This window comes from Brassica rapa, chromosome A02 (genome assembly GCF_000309985.2).
Source record: "Brassica rapa cultivar Chiifu-401-42 chromosome A02, CAAS_Brap_v3.01, whole genome shotgun sequence".
Taxonomy (NCBI): Eukaryota; Viridiplantae; Streptophyta; class Magnoliopsida; order Brassicales; family Brassicaceae; genus Brassica; species Brassica rapa.
In genome coordinates this window covers 18,769,675-18,787,116 of record NC_024796.2, presented here as the reverse complement: position 1 = coordinate 18,787,116, position 17,442 = coordinate 18,769,675, and the positions used below count along the sequence as shown (strand labels likewise).

Here is a 17,442-nt window from a genome sequence, read left to right as displayed (position 1 = left end):
GTACCAGAAGCAACAAGGAGAAAGACTTGCTGTTCTCAGACGAACCTGCTCATTTGGAACGCACCATCCGTAGAGGTCAAAGTTCCACATCGCTCGACGCAACAACTTCGTCATCGATCGATACGCACAACCAACCGTCGACCGACACCAGACCATCATCGTCGATGGATCCCAATCGATACTACACCGCGTACGTCGATCGATACACTGTCGTCAAAAATGGTAAACATTATTATTCTAACACAGGACGAGAACGGAAACCTGTATGACCAGGCCGGTCATCTGCGTAATGCAACAGGTCAGTAAATAGATGCTCAGGGGAATGTAATCCCTGATGCTGATGCTACAGGAGCTGCTCAACCTGTAGACGAGGACGCTCGATCGAAAGCACTGGCCAATTTAAATCGCCCATATGAGTACTATTCCAACAGATCAGCTATTCGACTTCCGGAGATCCAGAAGCAGAATTTCAAGCTGAAGCCTCAATACTACACTCTCGTATCGCAGATACCCTACTCTGGACCATCTGGAACGGTTCGAGGATCTAATCGCTGCTATTCGGATGGAAGGAGTCCCCGAAGATTACCTGCTATGCAAGCTCTTCAGATACACGCTGAAAGGAGAAGCAATCCACTAGCTTAGGCAGCAACACACAGGATCTTTAACATCCTAGACCGACATCAAGAATGCTTTCTTACGAAACTTCTTCGATGAGGCGCACACTGAAGAACTTCGGAACAAAATTTCCACATTCTCGCAGAAGGCTGGAGAGTCCTTCAAAAATGCGTGGATTAGATTTAGGTTCTTCCAGCGAGACTGTCCACACCACAAATTTAACGAAGTGCAGCTGTTAAGCACTTTCTTCCAAGGTCTCGCCTTACAGTATCAAATGGCTCTTGATACGGTGAATGAAAGAAACTTCACTACTCGGAATCCGTTGGAAGCTGTGAGACTTATCGAAAACCTTGCTAACAGCAGCAGCACCAAAAACACTGACTCTGAACGGAAGAAGTCTGTAGCCTCTATCAGAAAGGAACAGATGGACGAAGTAAGAGCTAAGTTAGATGTGGTGCACGAGCTTCTTAGGAAGCAAGTCTGTTCAGCTGAAATAGAAGTAGCAGATACAGAAGGAGAAGAAAATGTGAACTACATCGGAGGTACCGGATTCCAGAAATTTGGAAACCAGGGCGGAAACAGAAACTTCTTTGGAAATGGCCAAAGAAGTAACCAAAGTTCACAATTTGAAAAACCCTTCCACAACAGCAAAAGCTACTCGAACTCTTATTACCAAAATCCACCACCCCAGACTCAGGAAAGCAAGATCGAAGAAATGCTTGATCGAGTACTGTTGGGACAACAACAAATCACCGTGGATTTCAACGGTAAAATAGACTCCGCCTACAACAATCTGAACACCAAAATCGAGACCTTAGGGACTCAGGTGAGAAAACTTGAAACGCAAGTAATTTAGACGGACGAGACTATAAAGAGGCAAGAAGCTTTTGCTAGAGAGGCAGGAGCCGACAAATAGAAACACCACGTAAATGCCATCATAGATGATGATTTCTGGCAAGTGGTAAGAAATGAAAAGCTCGAGGAAAGAGACTTCAAAATTGAAAGCTCCATGAGTCTCGGCGGATCCCAATGCTGTCCACCGATGTCGATGAACTCGCATCGATCGACAGACCATGATGAAGATCGTTGGACGGATTACTCCAGTCATCGATCGACGTCGTCTGCTAAATCGACTGAATGCAATGCGGTTCAAATTCTAATTCATGAAGAATTCGCAGCTAAGCATCCTCACCCACCCTCCCCTTTCTATGATAAAATCGATCGATCGGTTGAGTTAACCATCGATCGACAGAGTGAGTCCGACGTCGATCGTCACAACACACCTCCCATCGATCGACAGGCACCTCTGACATACCGAGTGCGGTTGCCCTCAATCGATAATGATTACATCAACGCACTCAGACCACCACCTAAACCATTAGCTAACCCACCCGAACCAAAGGGAGAACAAGAAGAACAAGAAGCTGAAGGGAGAAGGTTAAGGAAAAGAAAGGAGAAGATTCCTAAAAACCTTAAGCGGGAAGCTAACGACAAGGAGATGGATGGTTTCCCTAAAAGAGTCCTCAGAATCCCAATCGAAAAACCTTTTGATGAAGCTTACTTCACACACCGGTTGTAGATGTTCTTCAGTGAAACAAAGGTAACTGAGGAGGACATTAGGAGAATGTTTCATCAAGTCAGAGAGAAGATGAAACACATGATCACATTGACGAAAAAGAGTGATCCTGGAAAGTTTGCAATACCATGCGTAGTCACGGGTGTTGAATTTCCCCATTCAATGTGTGACACAGGAGCATCAGTTAGTATCCTCCCTAGGAACATGGCAGACCAGCTTGGTTTGACCATCGAACCTTCAACGGAATCCTTCACCTTCGTGGATCGGAGTACGAAACAGAATACTCGGAATCGATCGACACCCCAACCTTTCCATCGATCGATTCCAATGAGTCAACGGTGACCGATGACCGCAACAACACGTCACTCGACGTAATGCACCCAGTTGACCATTTCGCTCCACCCAATCATTGTTACCAACATTTTGCCTTCCAACTTCCAAGCAAGAGAAGACATGATGATTATTCCATAGGCAGTTGGGCAGACAGTGGTTTCCATGAAAGTTTTGCAGTTGACACTGTAATTACTTCACCTAATGAGGAACATACAGAGGAATACGATGAGGATTATTGGAAAGAACGTGCAATAGAAATGTCTTTGCAGGATGAAAGATTCGAAACACATGAGTTCACCAACACATTTCCAACATCGTTCGACGCTGTGCACTCCACATCGGTCTATACCCACCCTCGTCCAGCAAAACAACCGCTCACTTCGATCGACACTCACACAGAAACATCGATCGATATTCGCGCTGCAGCGAAAATACAGGAGAAGGAGAATATTCCCTCTCTAACTAGGTTTAAAGATACCTATATAAATCGTTCTGCACCCCCGAAACCACCTACACACATCAGAGCAGACACACAAGCAAAAAAGATGAACACTCTTCCATCTACGTCAACAGAAAAATCCATGAAGAGCAATCATCTTAAGAACACAAGTTCTGCAGAAATTACTCTGCCATCGATCGATGCAACTGTATCTACATCGATCGATCCTACTCTAAACCCTAATCTTTCTATTTCTTAACTGAATGATTATGCAAACATTGATTACGGTTTTCTAACACCTGATGAATTTGGTATTTTCAGGGACCCAGATGGCAATGCACGTGCAATGGATGGAAGGATCTTACAAGTGTCAAGAGAGGACATAGCAGATATTTTTCAAGTAGCCAATGGACCTGACAACCTATTCTCACAGCAACGTGGCACTCCAGACGTCATTCAAACAGATCCTAGCAACCACGTAGGAGTCGCCACAACAGAAATCAATCCAGATCTATCACGCCAACCAAAAAGGCAAGCATCAATCGACGGAACAACGGAGACATCGATCGACAGGGTAACACCAACGTCGATCGATAGAGATGACCCGACGTCGATCGACAGACGGTATGAATTTGGGAACCGCACTTTTGACATATACGGAGCCAGAAAGTTCACTTGGGAACAAAGGGACGAGTATGGAGTCTACAGAGATGAGTGTGGACACGCACGAGGCTTAGCTGGTGAGATGATACCTGTCACAAAGGACGACATCAGAAAATTACTGGAAAGAGCATCTCTTTTTGAAGAGAGCCACATCTGTCTTCCAGAACATGCCACTTCCTTCACACTCACAAGACTGGCACCAGAACTCTACACCAAAGATGAAATTAATGAGATGGTGTTTGGTATTTGTGGAGCTCGGGAGAAACTGGGAGAGGAGCTCAAATCATTGGTAGAAGATACACATCAGCCTTTGGATAGAGACTACAATGAGCTTTTCAGAAGTATGGCAGGAATGAGGACAGAAATTGAGAGTTTACGTTAGCAACTTGAGAAGGAAACTACGACCTCAGCATCGATCGACGCAACACATTCAACATCGATCGACGTCAGTCATCCTACAGCCCAGATCCCTGCAGAACCGCAATGTTCAACATAACACAGTGATGAATGGAAAGTCTCATACATCGACACGAGGATAAACGACATTTACTGCCCTCTCAACAACAATGTGGACTGGCTAAGCACTAAAATCGAGCTACTACAGCAAGATCTGGACACCATTCGCAAGAAGGACCAACAACCAGCCACATCGATCGACATGTGTACCTTCACATCGCTCGACGCTAAAGTCTCAGCCATGAATGAGAGGCTGAGGACTTACGAGGACATGCATGACCGCTTTATTTCACCAGTCATGATAGATTTAAACAAATTGTCTAGTCAATTACTTCATGCCCAAAAGGATATTAAGAACATTACTAATCAAAGTTTTTTGTAGGCAAAATCAGCATCGATCGACAGGCTATGAGGGCCTTGGATCGATGGCAAGAAACCTGTGGAGTTACTTCCTTACACAGCAGCAGAGGTTGACAAGATCACATCCAAGATCTACACTGCTCTAGACACCATGGAGGAACGACTTGACAAACGCTGCGATGACATCTACTTTCCATTCGACAACAAAATCAGTGGACTAGACAGCCACGCAGAATGGCTACAGAAAGAAGTCAAAGCCATTCAGAGGCAACTCGCAGCCCAACACCAGATATCAGTATCGATCGACAGGACACGAGCGAAATCGATCGATGGCAACACGCCGAGATCGACCAACGAACACATAATCGCATCGATCGACACCGAGTCTACACCAATCGGCGAGCAGCTGATACACAAGACAGTAGAGTCAATGCAAAAGGAACTGACAGAACTTTCAGCATACGCCTATGACACCATAGGCTGGCACCAGGTCAGCATTGACAACGTTCAAGAAAGGATACAGAACATCTCCAATGTACTTGAGAAGATGGATGACAAATGGACAAGAAATGATGAGGCCACAAGAAGTATCATTGCATCTTGGTCCAGAATGTGCAGAGATGACGTGGATGCTTGCTTTCCAACAAGCAGCTGTTTCTCCACCCAATAGCCGATCACTACCACAGTCAAGCTAAATGACTATAACCAAGCGCTGAGTGGGAGGCAACCCACTATTAGGTGTTTTATTTAGGTTTTATTAGCTAGCATTTTTTTTACTTTCGTTTTATTTCTTTCAGATTTAGGAGACCCAAGTAGGAGGACCTGAATATCGACCGACGACGAGACGTCGACATCGCTCGACATAGACAACCACACGACGATCGATGTAACACTTACACATCGATCGATATCTAATCCGGTCAGATGTATCTTCCTTACTTGTTACATTTTGTACATCATAAACTATTTCATCATAACTCCGTCTGAGTTACACTGGAACAGTGTAATTTAAGTCTGAGGGGAGATTTACTGATATAATTTATTTTATTCTTATATAAAAAAGAATTTTAATAAATTATGCTTAGCTATTGAAAATAAAGACTATAACCTTATATTGATTAAAACATGAATATCTAACCAATCTTTAGCACCATTTTAGATTTACTGATTGCAGATAGAACTAAAGATGCTAAAGCGGATCAACCTATCAACTACACACTTGCCTTGAACTGTATGAAGTAACCAAAGCTGATTTACAACACTAAACCTGACACAACCGCTTGTCTTGGGGCTTGGTATACATGGGATCAGATTCTTCAGACAGGCCTGGAAGGTAACGTTTGGTTTAGATTATTTATCACATTTTCTCTCTCTAAATTTTGACCCTAGATTAGTTAGTGAGTATATATAAAAAAAAAATTAAATAAATAAATATAAATAAAAAATAAATAAGATCTATTGTTTAATTAGGATGAGTCTGAACAAGACTTGGTGGCTAAAACCATTAAGGCTTGATTCATAAAGACTCAAATAAAAGAGTTCGAAACGGGACTTGGAGGCGGCAATCTTCAAGGCTCGCTTTCGCAAAGAACTCTTGGATATAGGTCAAAAAGAAGTGAACAGAACTTGGTGGCAACCACCATTAAGTTTTGATTCATGGAAGCCTGTCCAATCTTGGTCACTGATCATGCAATGGAAGCAGACTTTGATTTAGAGAGAGAGAAACTAGGAACTAACTTTTACCTGCAGCTCCAGATACCTGTCTGAAATCCTTGCATCATATGATCGATACTCTCAAGGTAAAGCATTCACTTTATAGTTATGCTAAGAAATGAAATCAGTAGAGGGGATGTCAGACGTGAATTGATGAGTTGTGTTATGTTAGAAATGGTTGCTAAGCTAGGATATTGCATAGTGTGCTTTTGTGATTAGGACTTTTTAAATGTGGTTGCAAAATTGTTGAGGAAAGATTTATATGCTTTAAAATCTTAAGTCCCCAATATTTTCAAACCTCTTTCAGAGAGACTGTCTGTATGTTTTGCTTGAGGACAATCAAAAGGGTAAGTCTGGGGGAGTTGATATACCTTGGATTTGACCCATTTTTTATCCATGGTATATAAGTATTTTACTATATATATATCTATGTTTCCTACTCTTCTAGGTATGTTTTCAGGTTCAGGTGCATTTCGGAGTAAAGCTATGACTTTGGAGCATTTTGGAGCTTAAAGGACATTTCACCCGAGCTGACCCCCGAGCTGACCACGTAGAGGTCGACGAGAGGAAGAACAATCGATCGTTGCGCATCAGTGTTGACGATCGATATCAGGAAATGCCTCGACAGATGAAGATTAATATCGATCGATGTACACAAGTACCATCGATCGATGTCGAGACACCAGACACACGACATTTGGATTCAGCAGACTTAAAAACCAAGGCCAAGCCAAATTACCAAAATACCCTGACGAATTTTTAACCGAGTAGAATATATACAGCCTAAGAGTTTTTGACGGTAGAGAGCTTTTTGGAGACCTAGTTTTGTTACAAGTTTCATTTGGAAGAGAAGATCACTTGTGATTGGAACTCCTTGTTTTCATTTCTTTTCATCTATACTATGAGTTTCTATTCCTTTATTGTTATGAATTGTTTTGATATGTCTAAGTAGTTCAATTATTAGATCTAGGGTTCAGATAGGTTTGTGGGATTAGCCCCAATCTATAGATCTGCCTTGGTGTGATATTCATGATAGATTTGTATTCACTGCTTGTTTTAGCCTTGCTAACTAGAATTTGATCATAGGATTGCATACTCAAGCACCCTTGTTATCCCATCCTGACATCTATCTATCATATTAGGACTGCTAGAGAGGGCTAACCGCCAATTTAGTATCTTAGTAGGGCATTTCATACTCGCGCATAGGCCTGGCTAGAACCCGTCGATCGATGTCCTCAACTGACAATCGATCGACGTTTGCAAAGGTGTATCGCTCGACGTCTTAATAGACCATCGATCGACACTCTCTCGTCGTCGACATACCTACCTTTGAGACACGAGATCTAGTCTGTTAACCAGTGGTACATGCGACAGCTGATCACTGAGTTAAGCGAATGAGCTCTAATATATCATGCATGCAACAGTTAGGCATCTATAGGTATTATAATCTCCAACACCTGAATACTGGCCCTGCATCTAATATCATTTCTAACCAAGTTACATTTATTATCTACTCGCTTGTTACTATTGCTATTTCATTTAAACATTTGCAACCTGTAGAATTAATAAACACTAGATTTAATTGTTCCCTGGCTCCTTGTGGATTCGATCCCTAAGTACTACATCTGAACCTCTTTTAATGGGAGTAACACTCCTTAGGGTAATTTGAGTGGTATCACCTCTCATTCAGGAGCTCTGGATCAAGTGTACTTGGCCTCAGCATCTCCAAATCAGACCAAAGTGACCGGAACCTTCCCAAATGCTTGGTGAAATCCATGTCTTCTTGAGACAATCCGTTGATTGCCTTCTTTACTTCGAACAGACGGCTCAGATTGGAGGTGTTTACATACACCTTCTTCAGCGTGCTCCATAGCTCCTTGGCTGTCTCACAATAGCTATAAGCATCCAATATAGCTGGCTCCAAAGAGGCATGAAGAACTGACATCACCATCATGTCTTCTTGCTGCCACTTCTCAGCTTCACTTTCCGAGAAACTCTCCTTGTCTCCTCCTTGGGTAATCAGCTTTGGAGCCTCACCAGATGAGATATGCTTCCATAAACCCTTGATTCCCACAGCAGTATTCACCATCCTAGACCATACTAGGTAGTTACTTCCCTTGAAAGTCACAGCAACCTTCATCTTCATACCGCTTTCCATCTTCAACAGCTTCACTTCAACAGCTTGTAAAAGACTTGATCTTGGGACTTAGACTCGCAACACCCGCTTCACCCACCTTGTATCTTGTCTTGAATCTTCAAAGAACCTCCAAAGAACCAGATAAGATATCCCAAACATAGTTGAAACCCTCGTGATGTCAAATCTCCCAAGAACACTCCAAACCCACTCACTTGATCTCTTAAAGCTTCAAGCTTGAATCTTTAAGAAAAACCACAAAGAACTCAGATTGAAATCAACCTGGCTCTGATACCATATGACTTTTGAGTAATGTAATAGATAATCTGAGTTTAGATGTGAATCCGAAAGAGATTAGAGTGGATTAAGAGAGAATAAGAGATTAAGAGACTAATGGAGAATCATAGTGAAATGTATAGAGAGATTAAGTGATTAGAACTGTCTAACTTTTATTTATGATGAGCTCACAATATATATAGGTCCATACACTTAGGGTTTTCGAAATCATAAACGTTAAGCAAGCATGTAGAGTCAAAGGAGGAGCTGATGCTTTAGTTTGAACCGGCCAATGATAGTCATCACACGTTTGGAGCATCTTCTTGATCCAAACCTAGATTCTCTTCCTTTCCAGCTCTTGCCAGCCTGTCCTAGCTGTCAAGCCGCACCTCCCTTATCCTTTCCAACGTTCGGATAAGGTCTTGGTCGAGTGTAACTTCAAGCCGGTACATGTAAGTTACTTGGAGAGTTACTCGGCCGCTTTTACCTTGTACGGCCAATGGTACGGCCTCTCCGTCCGTACCATCCCTATCAACCCATTCCTCCTCTTAACTCCTTTGCCCTCTTTATGTCCTTAACTCCTTTGTATCTTTACCTTTCTTCTCATGTGTCTCAACTCATCTCAACAGGTCTTATGACAGATATCCCGGTGATGATCCAAGGCATGAATCTTCCTGCAGATCTGATCGTTTTCCACCTAAAGAATCACTAGGTGATCTTAGTTATGGATTGGTTGGGAAAGTATTGGGCCTCTCTCGATTGCCACAAAGGTTGTGTACGATTCCAAAGTGGGGTTCACCCGATCAAGTTCCAAGGTCCGAGACCGGCTCTGGGGAAATTAGTAGTTTCAGCAATCTGTGTGGAACGGATGTTAGACAAAGGTTGTGAAGCCATTCTGGCCACAATAACCACTATGGAGCACGATAAGTCTGTTGATCTGTATGGTATTCCATTGGTATCTAAGTTCAAAGATTTGTTCTGGACGCTACAAGGTGTCTCCCCTGAACCCCTTCACGATAGAACTAGAACCAGGGACAGCACCGCTGTCCAAGAGTCCGAAATGGCCGAGCTAAAGAAGCAATTGCAAGAAATGCTGGACAAAGGGTTCATGAGTCCAAGTAGTTCCCCTTGGGGTGCACCAGTCCTCTTTGTGAAAAATAAGGATGGTATCTTTCGGTTATGCATCGACTATCGAGGTTTGAACATGGTGACTGTGAAGAACAAGTACCCGTTACCTCGGATAGACGAATTGCTGGATTAGCTCAAAGGAGCTAAGTGGTTTTCCAAGATCGATATGGCTTGGGTTATCATCAGATTTCTATAGAGCCTAATGACGTGAGGAAAACAACATTTAGGACTAGGTACGGCCACTACAAGTTTGTGGTTATGCCTTTCGGTCTTACAAATGCACCTGCTACATTCATGAAAATGATGAACATCGGGTTCCAAGACGTCTTGGACAAATCAGTTATCATTTTCATAGATGATATTTTGGTTTACTCCAAGGATGATGAATCTCATAAGGAACATCCGTGAGCTGTGTTGGAATGGTTACGGGAACATAAGTTTATGCTAAATTCAGCAAGTGCAGTTTTTGGCAGAATAGCATAGGGTTTCTCGGCCACATCGTGTTCAACAAGGGCGTCTCAGTTGATCCAGAGAATATCAGGGGCATAAAAGATTGGCCTCGACCACACAGTGCCACAGAAGTTAGAAGCTTCCTCGGGCTGGCAGATTACTATTGAAAGTTTGTGAAAGGATTCGCAAGCTTGGCTCAGCCTATGACACGATTGACTGGGAAGGACGTCAAGTGCACATTGTCTGAGGAATGCGAGAGGTCTTTCTCTGCAGTCAAGGACATGCTGGCTAGCACTCGATCCTAGTTCTACCAGAAGCCGACCAACCATACGTGGTCTACACGGATGGGTCCATCACTAGGCTCGGTTGTGTGCTGACTCAACATGGGAAGGTCATCGGTTTTGCGTCAAGGCAGCTGATGAAGCACGAGGAAAACTACCCTACATGTTAGGGGATTTTTGTGTAGGATCTTTGTGAGTACCACGAAATGTTGGATGAGGCTAGTTTTTTCTATTAATTTGCAAGTAATAAGATTGAAAGAGACATTTTATTGGATCAAAGAGCTAGAACTACAATAGATTGGTGTTTGAACCCTAGTTCTTGTTGGGGTTAAAAACGGTTACAACGGAATTACCACCCGAAAATCCTCGGAGATCGTATTTCCGAAAGAGATAGTAAAAAGAAGGATACGACTTTCGTAAAATATAACCAATACGAAGTTTTTACGAAGAAGTATCCTTGAAGATTCGAACCAAACAAACCAAGCTCGGTCGCTGCGTAATTACCGCGCATACACGCCGTCCGGTCGCTACGTAGCAACAAGGCCCGAGCCAAGCTCGGTCGTTATGTAGCGACCGAGCGTCCGTCTCGCTCGGTCGCTACGTAGCGACCGAGCTCGAGCCCAAGCTCGTTCGCTACGTAGCGACCGAGCGATCGTCCCGCTCGGTCGCTACGTAGCGACCGAGCTCGAGCCCAAGCTCGTTCGCTACGTAGCGACCGAGCGATCGTCCCGCTCGGTCGCTACGTAGCGACCGAGCGCTCGTCCCGTTCGGTCGCTACGTAGCGACCGAGCTCGAGCCAAAGCTCGGTCGCTATGTAGCGACCGAGCGATCGTCCCGCTCGGTCGCTACGGAGCGACCGAGCTCGGCCAAGCTCGGTCTCTACGTAGCGACCGAGCGCTCGTCCCGCTCGGTCGCTACGTAGCGACCGGGCTCGAGCCGAAGTTCGGTCGCTGTGTAGCGATTGAACTCTTCCGAACATCGACACACATCAATCCATGCATTCTCGTCAAATCTTCGAAAGCTATCTCCCGAAGACAATAGCAAGCTCAGTCCATGTTTTCCGCTATTCCAACTCATCGATCAAACTTCGCGGATAAGAAACCGCGGAAAATTCGTAGTAAACGTGTCGAGTCGGAAGACGGCCCAAAGGGACCTAAAACACGACTCGAGGCCCATCCTACGATTTCCTAACCAAAAGCCCGTAAACCGCAGCACTGTTTACGCTTGGCCCACAAGGAAGGATAAATGTCAAGTTTCCGCGGATAAATACGGAAGTTTTGAAGATAATTGTGAAGATTGGGAAAAATGGAATATCTCCATTTTTATGCTATGACGGCTTAAGGGCAGAAGAGTAAAAGCGTAAACCGACCTTGGAGCTAGTATATAAGGAGTCCTAGGCGAGGAGCATGGAGGAGAGAACTTTTTCAGAGCAAACTTATCACTTAGAGCAATTTAGGCAATTTTCCGTTTTTGTTATTTCGAGCTGCGACTCAATTAGGTTTAGCCGTCTTAGGGTTGCTAGAACTAGGAATCTCGCTGACAGCTCTCGAGCCCATGCTTATACCTTGTTGTAAACGCTCATACGCAAATTCGGAATAAGATCTTCTTGGCTCTCTTTTTCGATTTCTTATTCTTTATCGTTGTTATTCTCGTGTTCTGATTGCTTGACGTGTGGTAATTAGCAGATATCCGGGTCCTCTGAAAATTAGGGTTTTCCTAGTTTCCTTATTTAAACGGAAATCGACAGTGCAAATTTTGGTTCCCACAGTTCTAGCCGCGTAGCTCTAATCTCTAAGTCTCGAAGTGTCGATCTTTTGTTCTAGGGTTTGGGCTCCCCTTATATAGTCGTCTCTGAGTCGGTCTTGGTAAACCAATAAGGTTAAACTCTTCCATATTCGGAAGTATGGAAGGGTTCCCTTATCAGAAGTTTTCCATTTCTTGGAGGAAGGGGGTGGTCACTAGGACTGGACCCGAAGTGCTTCCTAGGGTGACCCGGGGCGTCTCCTAGCGGGAACCTAGAGGCCGGTGGCCTGCCTGGAGTCTGGAGGAATTCAATACTTGAGTATTTTTTTCCCAACAGTTTACCCCTTATTGCTCGATTTCGTCATCGAACTCTGGGAATAACCTGTGCACTCAAGTCAACCGGAATTGCTCATTCTCAGCATGCTTCCCCTGGGCAGGACATCACTCTGGTAATCCTCTTATCCTGGGTTCCTCTCAGGCTGGAGCCGTACTCTGAACCCGGGGGAGGACCGGTTCCTTTGTCGTAGGTCGAGACCTGGTATTGTCTTCTCGAATTGCTGATTTCTTGTTTGAAGATGATGAAGCTCGAAGTTTTTAGCGGTACCTCGGAGATGATGGAGCCTGGAGCTCTGATGAGTTCCGAAAGGGAGGCTTGAGCATTTGAGCATGATACGTAGAGGCTGGTTCGAGTTTTGTTGAAGGTTCCGAACACTCTGAAGGATACCTGAGTCAATTCAATTTTTAAGGGGTGCATATCCTTTTTTATCTTTCTGCGAAATTTCCTTTTTTAGGGAGGATTTCCCTTTCTCATGCGAGCTCCAAATTTCCTTTTTTAATGCTGGTCGTTTATGCCAAGGATTTTCTGGGATATTTGGAAACATCCTTGTTTCTTTTTTCGGCTCTATAAGGAGGGGTAATCCAAACGTATATAAGGGCTCACGATATCTCCTAATTGTTGGGGTCAAAATCGGTCACGACGGAATCAATGTCTGAAAGTCCGTAAAAATCGGCATGAACGTTTTTACGAAAAGTAATCTTCGTAAAGAAATCTTTACGAAGAGTCTCGCGGTAAAGTCGTGTTGAAATCTCGATTGAATCAAATACCGGCTGACCCAAGGCAATGGACACGTATGTAAAACCAGCCACGGACGAGCTCGAGTATGGCAATCGGACAACGGACAAGCCAAGCACGATCGCTACGCAGCGACCGAGCCCTTCCGAAACGTCGATACGACACCAGTCCATGCATTCTCGTCTATCCTTCGATGCTATCTCCCGAAGACCGTAGCAAACTCAGTTCATTTTTTCCGCCATTCTAAGTCATCGATCAAACTTGCGGTAAAAACCGCGGAAAGTTCGTTCTTTATCGAAAGAAGTCGTAATAAACGTTTCGAGTCGGAGGACGGCCCAAAGGGACCTAAGACACGACTCGAGGCCCATCTTACGATTTTGTAACCAAAAGCCCGTAAACCACGGATAAACAAAAGAAATTTGCACTGACGGTTTACGCTTGGCGCGCAAGGAAGGATAAATGTCAAGCTTCCGCGGATAAACACGAAATTATGAAGATAATTACGAAGATCGGAAAAAATGGAATATCTCCATTTTATGCTATGACGGCTTAAGGGCAGAAGAGTAAAAGCGTAAACCGACCTTGGAGCGATTATATAAGGAGTCCTAGGCGAGAGGCAAGGGGGAGAACTTTTTTCACAGCAAACTTAGTACTTAAAGCAATAAGGCAACTTTCTGTTTTTGTTATTTTGAGATGCGACTCAATTAGGTTTAGCCGTCTTAAGGTTCCTAGAACTAGGAATCTTGCCAACAGCTCTCGAGCCAAGGCTTATACATTGTTGTAAACGCTCATACGCAAATTCGGAATAAGACTTCTCTTTGCTCTCATTTTACGATTTTTATACTTTGTCGTTGTTATCTCGTGTTATGATTGCTTAGCGTGTGGTATTAGCAGATATCCGGGACCTTTGGGAAACTAGGGTTCTCCTACTTTCCTTATTTAAACAAAAATTGACAGTGCAAATTTCGGTTCCCACAGTTTGGCGCTAGAAGGAGGGGGGGGGGGGGGGTAAGGATCAATCTAACTCTCAGCCACAAAACGCTTGATCAAAACAATGTCTGGAAATACGAAAGACAAAATCGCAGTTTGCAATAAGGCTGGTAAGACAACTCCAGCCGCCACTGTGCCTATGGCCAACGCCTACGCAAACGCCACAGTTCTTGAGAAAATCGAAAACCTTGCTGGGGCTTTTCGCCACAGGAAGTGCAATGAAACGAGCTCGCGATTTCTCTTTCTGAAAATGAAGGGAAACGATAAATCTTATCAAAGTCCGTAAGTTGGGCTCATTACCTAACAAAAGAAATCTCAATGCGTAAGGGCTTTACCAAAACACGTTTTCCGAAAACATTTCCGAAGGGTAAAACTCGTTCTCCCAAAAACCGCTGAAAACCCCCTAGTTTAATCGTGGAAAAAGGAAACACAACAAATCGATTACACAGCTCGGTCACTACGTAGCGACCGATCACGCACACAGCTCGGTCGCTACGTAGCAACCGAGCACGCACACTGTTCGGTCGCTACGTAGCGACCGAGCACGCACAATGCTCGGGCGCTATGTAGCGACTTAGCACGCACACTGCTCGGTCGCTATGTAGCGACCGAGTACGCACACTGCTCGGTCGCTACGTAGCGACCGAGCATGCACACTGCTCGGTCGCTAGCGACCGAGTAAGCACACTGCTCGGTCGCTACGTAGCGACCGAGCACGCACACTGATCGGTTGCTACGTAGCGACTGAGCACGCACATTGCTCAGTCGCTACGTAGCGACCGAGCACGCACACGGCTCGATCGCTACGTAGCGGCCAGCTCAAGCCAACTCTCCACTTGCTACGTAGCGACCTGTAAGGCCTCAGAAAGGTTCTCCTTTGGGTTCTCTTTTGAATCCTCATCGAAACGCTTTTCGTTTCGTCTCAATCGGGGTTTCCGTTGAGATTTTACGACGAAAACAAGTAGTACTCTTCTTGGCTCGCTTCCACTCGCTACGTAGCGACCTGTTAGACCTTCTCTCACTACGTAGCGACCGGTAAGGCCTCAGAAAGGTCCTCCTTTGGGTTCTCTTTTGAATCCTCATCAAAACACTTTTTGTTTCGTCACAATCAGAGTTTCCATTGAGATTTTACGACGAAAACCTTGCTGCGACTTTTCGCCACAGGAAGTGCAATGAAACGAGCTCGCGATTGCTCTTTCTGAAAATGAAGGGAAACGATAATTCTTATCAAACCCCGTAAGTTTGGCTCATTACCGAACAAAAGAAATCTCAATGCGTAAGGATTTTACCAAAACACGTTTTCCCAAAACTTTTCGGAAAGGTAAAACTCGTTCTCCCAAAAACCGCTGAAAACCCCCTAGGTTAATCGCGGAAAAAGAAAACGCAACAAATCGATTACACAGCTCGGTCGCTACGTAGCGACCGAGCACGCAAACAGCTCAGTCGCTAAATAGCGACCGAGCACGCACACAGCTCAAACGCTACGTAGCGACAGAGCTTGCACACAGCTCGGTCGCTACGTAGCGACCGAGCACGCACACTGCTCGGTCGCAACGTAGCGACCGACACGCACACTGCTCGGTCGCTACGTAGCGACCGAGTAAGCACACTGCTCGGTCGCTACGTAGTGACCGAGTAAGCACACTGCTCGGTCGCTACGTAGTGACCGAGCTCAAGCCAACTCTCCACTCGCTATGTAGCAACCTGTAAGGCCTCAGAAAGGTCCTCCTTTGGGTTCTCTTTTGAATCCTCATCGAAAAGCTTTTTGTTTCGTCTCAATCAGAGTTTCCGTTGAGATTTTACGACGAAAACAAGTAGGACTCTTCTTGGCTCCCTTCCACTCGCTACGTAGCGACCTGTTAGACCTTCTCTCACTACGTAGCGACCGGTAAGGCCTTAGAAAGGTCCTCCTTTGGGTTCTATTTTGAATCCTCATCGAAACGCTTTTCTTTTCGTCTCAATCGGAGTTTACGTTGAGATTTTGCGACGAAAACAAGTAGGACTCTTCTTGGCTCGCTTCCACTCGGTACATAGCGACCTGCTAGACCTTCACTCGCTATGTAGCGACCGGTAAGGCCTCAGAAAGGTCCTCTTGTGGGTTCTCTTTTGAATCCTCATCGAAACGCTTTTCATTTCGTCTCAATCGGAGTTTCCGTTGAGATTTTATGACGAAAACAAGTAGGACTCTTCTTGGCTTGCTTCCACTCGCTACGTAGCGACCTGTCAGACCTTCTGATACCACTCAAATGACCCTAAGAGTGTTACTCTCATCAAAAGAGGTTCAGATGTAGTACTTAGGGATCGAATCCACAAGGAGCTAGGGAACAATTAAATCTAGTGTTTATTAATTCCAAAGATTTTATTTTTTTTATGATCTATAACTAATCTAGGATCGAAATCTAGAGAGAGAAAATGTGATAAATAACCTAAACCAGGCGTTATCTTCCAGACCTATCTGAAGAATCCGATCCCATGTATACCAAGCCCCAAGACAAGCGGTTATGTCAGGTTTAGTGTTGGAAATCAGCTTTGGTTACTTCATACGGTTCAAGGCAAGTGTGTAGTTGATAGGTTGATCTGCTTTAGTGCTATCTGCAATCAGTAAATCTAAAATGGTGCTAAAGATTGGTTAGATATTCATGTTTAAACCAATATAAGGTTATAGTCCCTATTTTCGATAGCTAAGCATAATTTATTTGAAATTCCTTTTTACGTAAGAATAAAATAAATTATATCAGTAAATCTCCCCCCAGACTTAAATTACACTATCCCAGTGTAACTCAGCCAGAGTTATGATGACAAGTGTATGATGTACGAAATGTAACAAGTAGGTAAGATACATCTGACCGGATTAAATATCGATCGATGTGTAAGTGTTACATCAATCGTCGTGTGGTTGCCTATGTCAAACGATGTCGACGTCTCGTCGTCGGTCGATATTCAAGTCATCCTACTTGATTCTCCTAAATCTCAAAGAGATAAAACGAAAGAAATTAAATGCTAGCTAATAAAACCAAAGAAATTAAATGTGAGTTCCTTTTGCATTGACTCCACTGTCTTGTGTATCAGCTGCTCGCTGATTGGTATAGACTCGGCGTCGATCGATGCCATTATGTGTTCGTTGGTCGATCTCGGTGAGTTGCCGTCGATCGATTTTGCTTTTGTCCTGTCGATTGATGCTGATATCTGATGTTAAGCTGCGAGTTGCCTCTG

General features: G+C 44.3%; 1 non-coding gene across 1 annotated transcript; it reads right to left on the bottom strand.

Annotated features, from left to right (window-relative positions):
* Window positions 1-728: 728 nt before the first annotated feature.
* LOC117132256 lies at window positions 729-834 on the bottom strand. The gene has a single exon (XR_004455816.1). It is a non-coding gene; the product is annotated as a small nucleolar RNA R71 (small nucleolar RNA).
* Window positions 835-17,442: the final 16,608 nt, after the last annotated feature.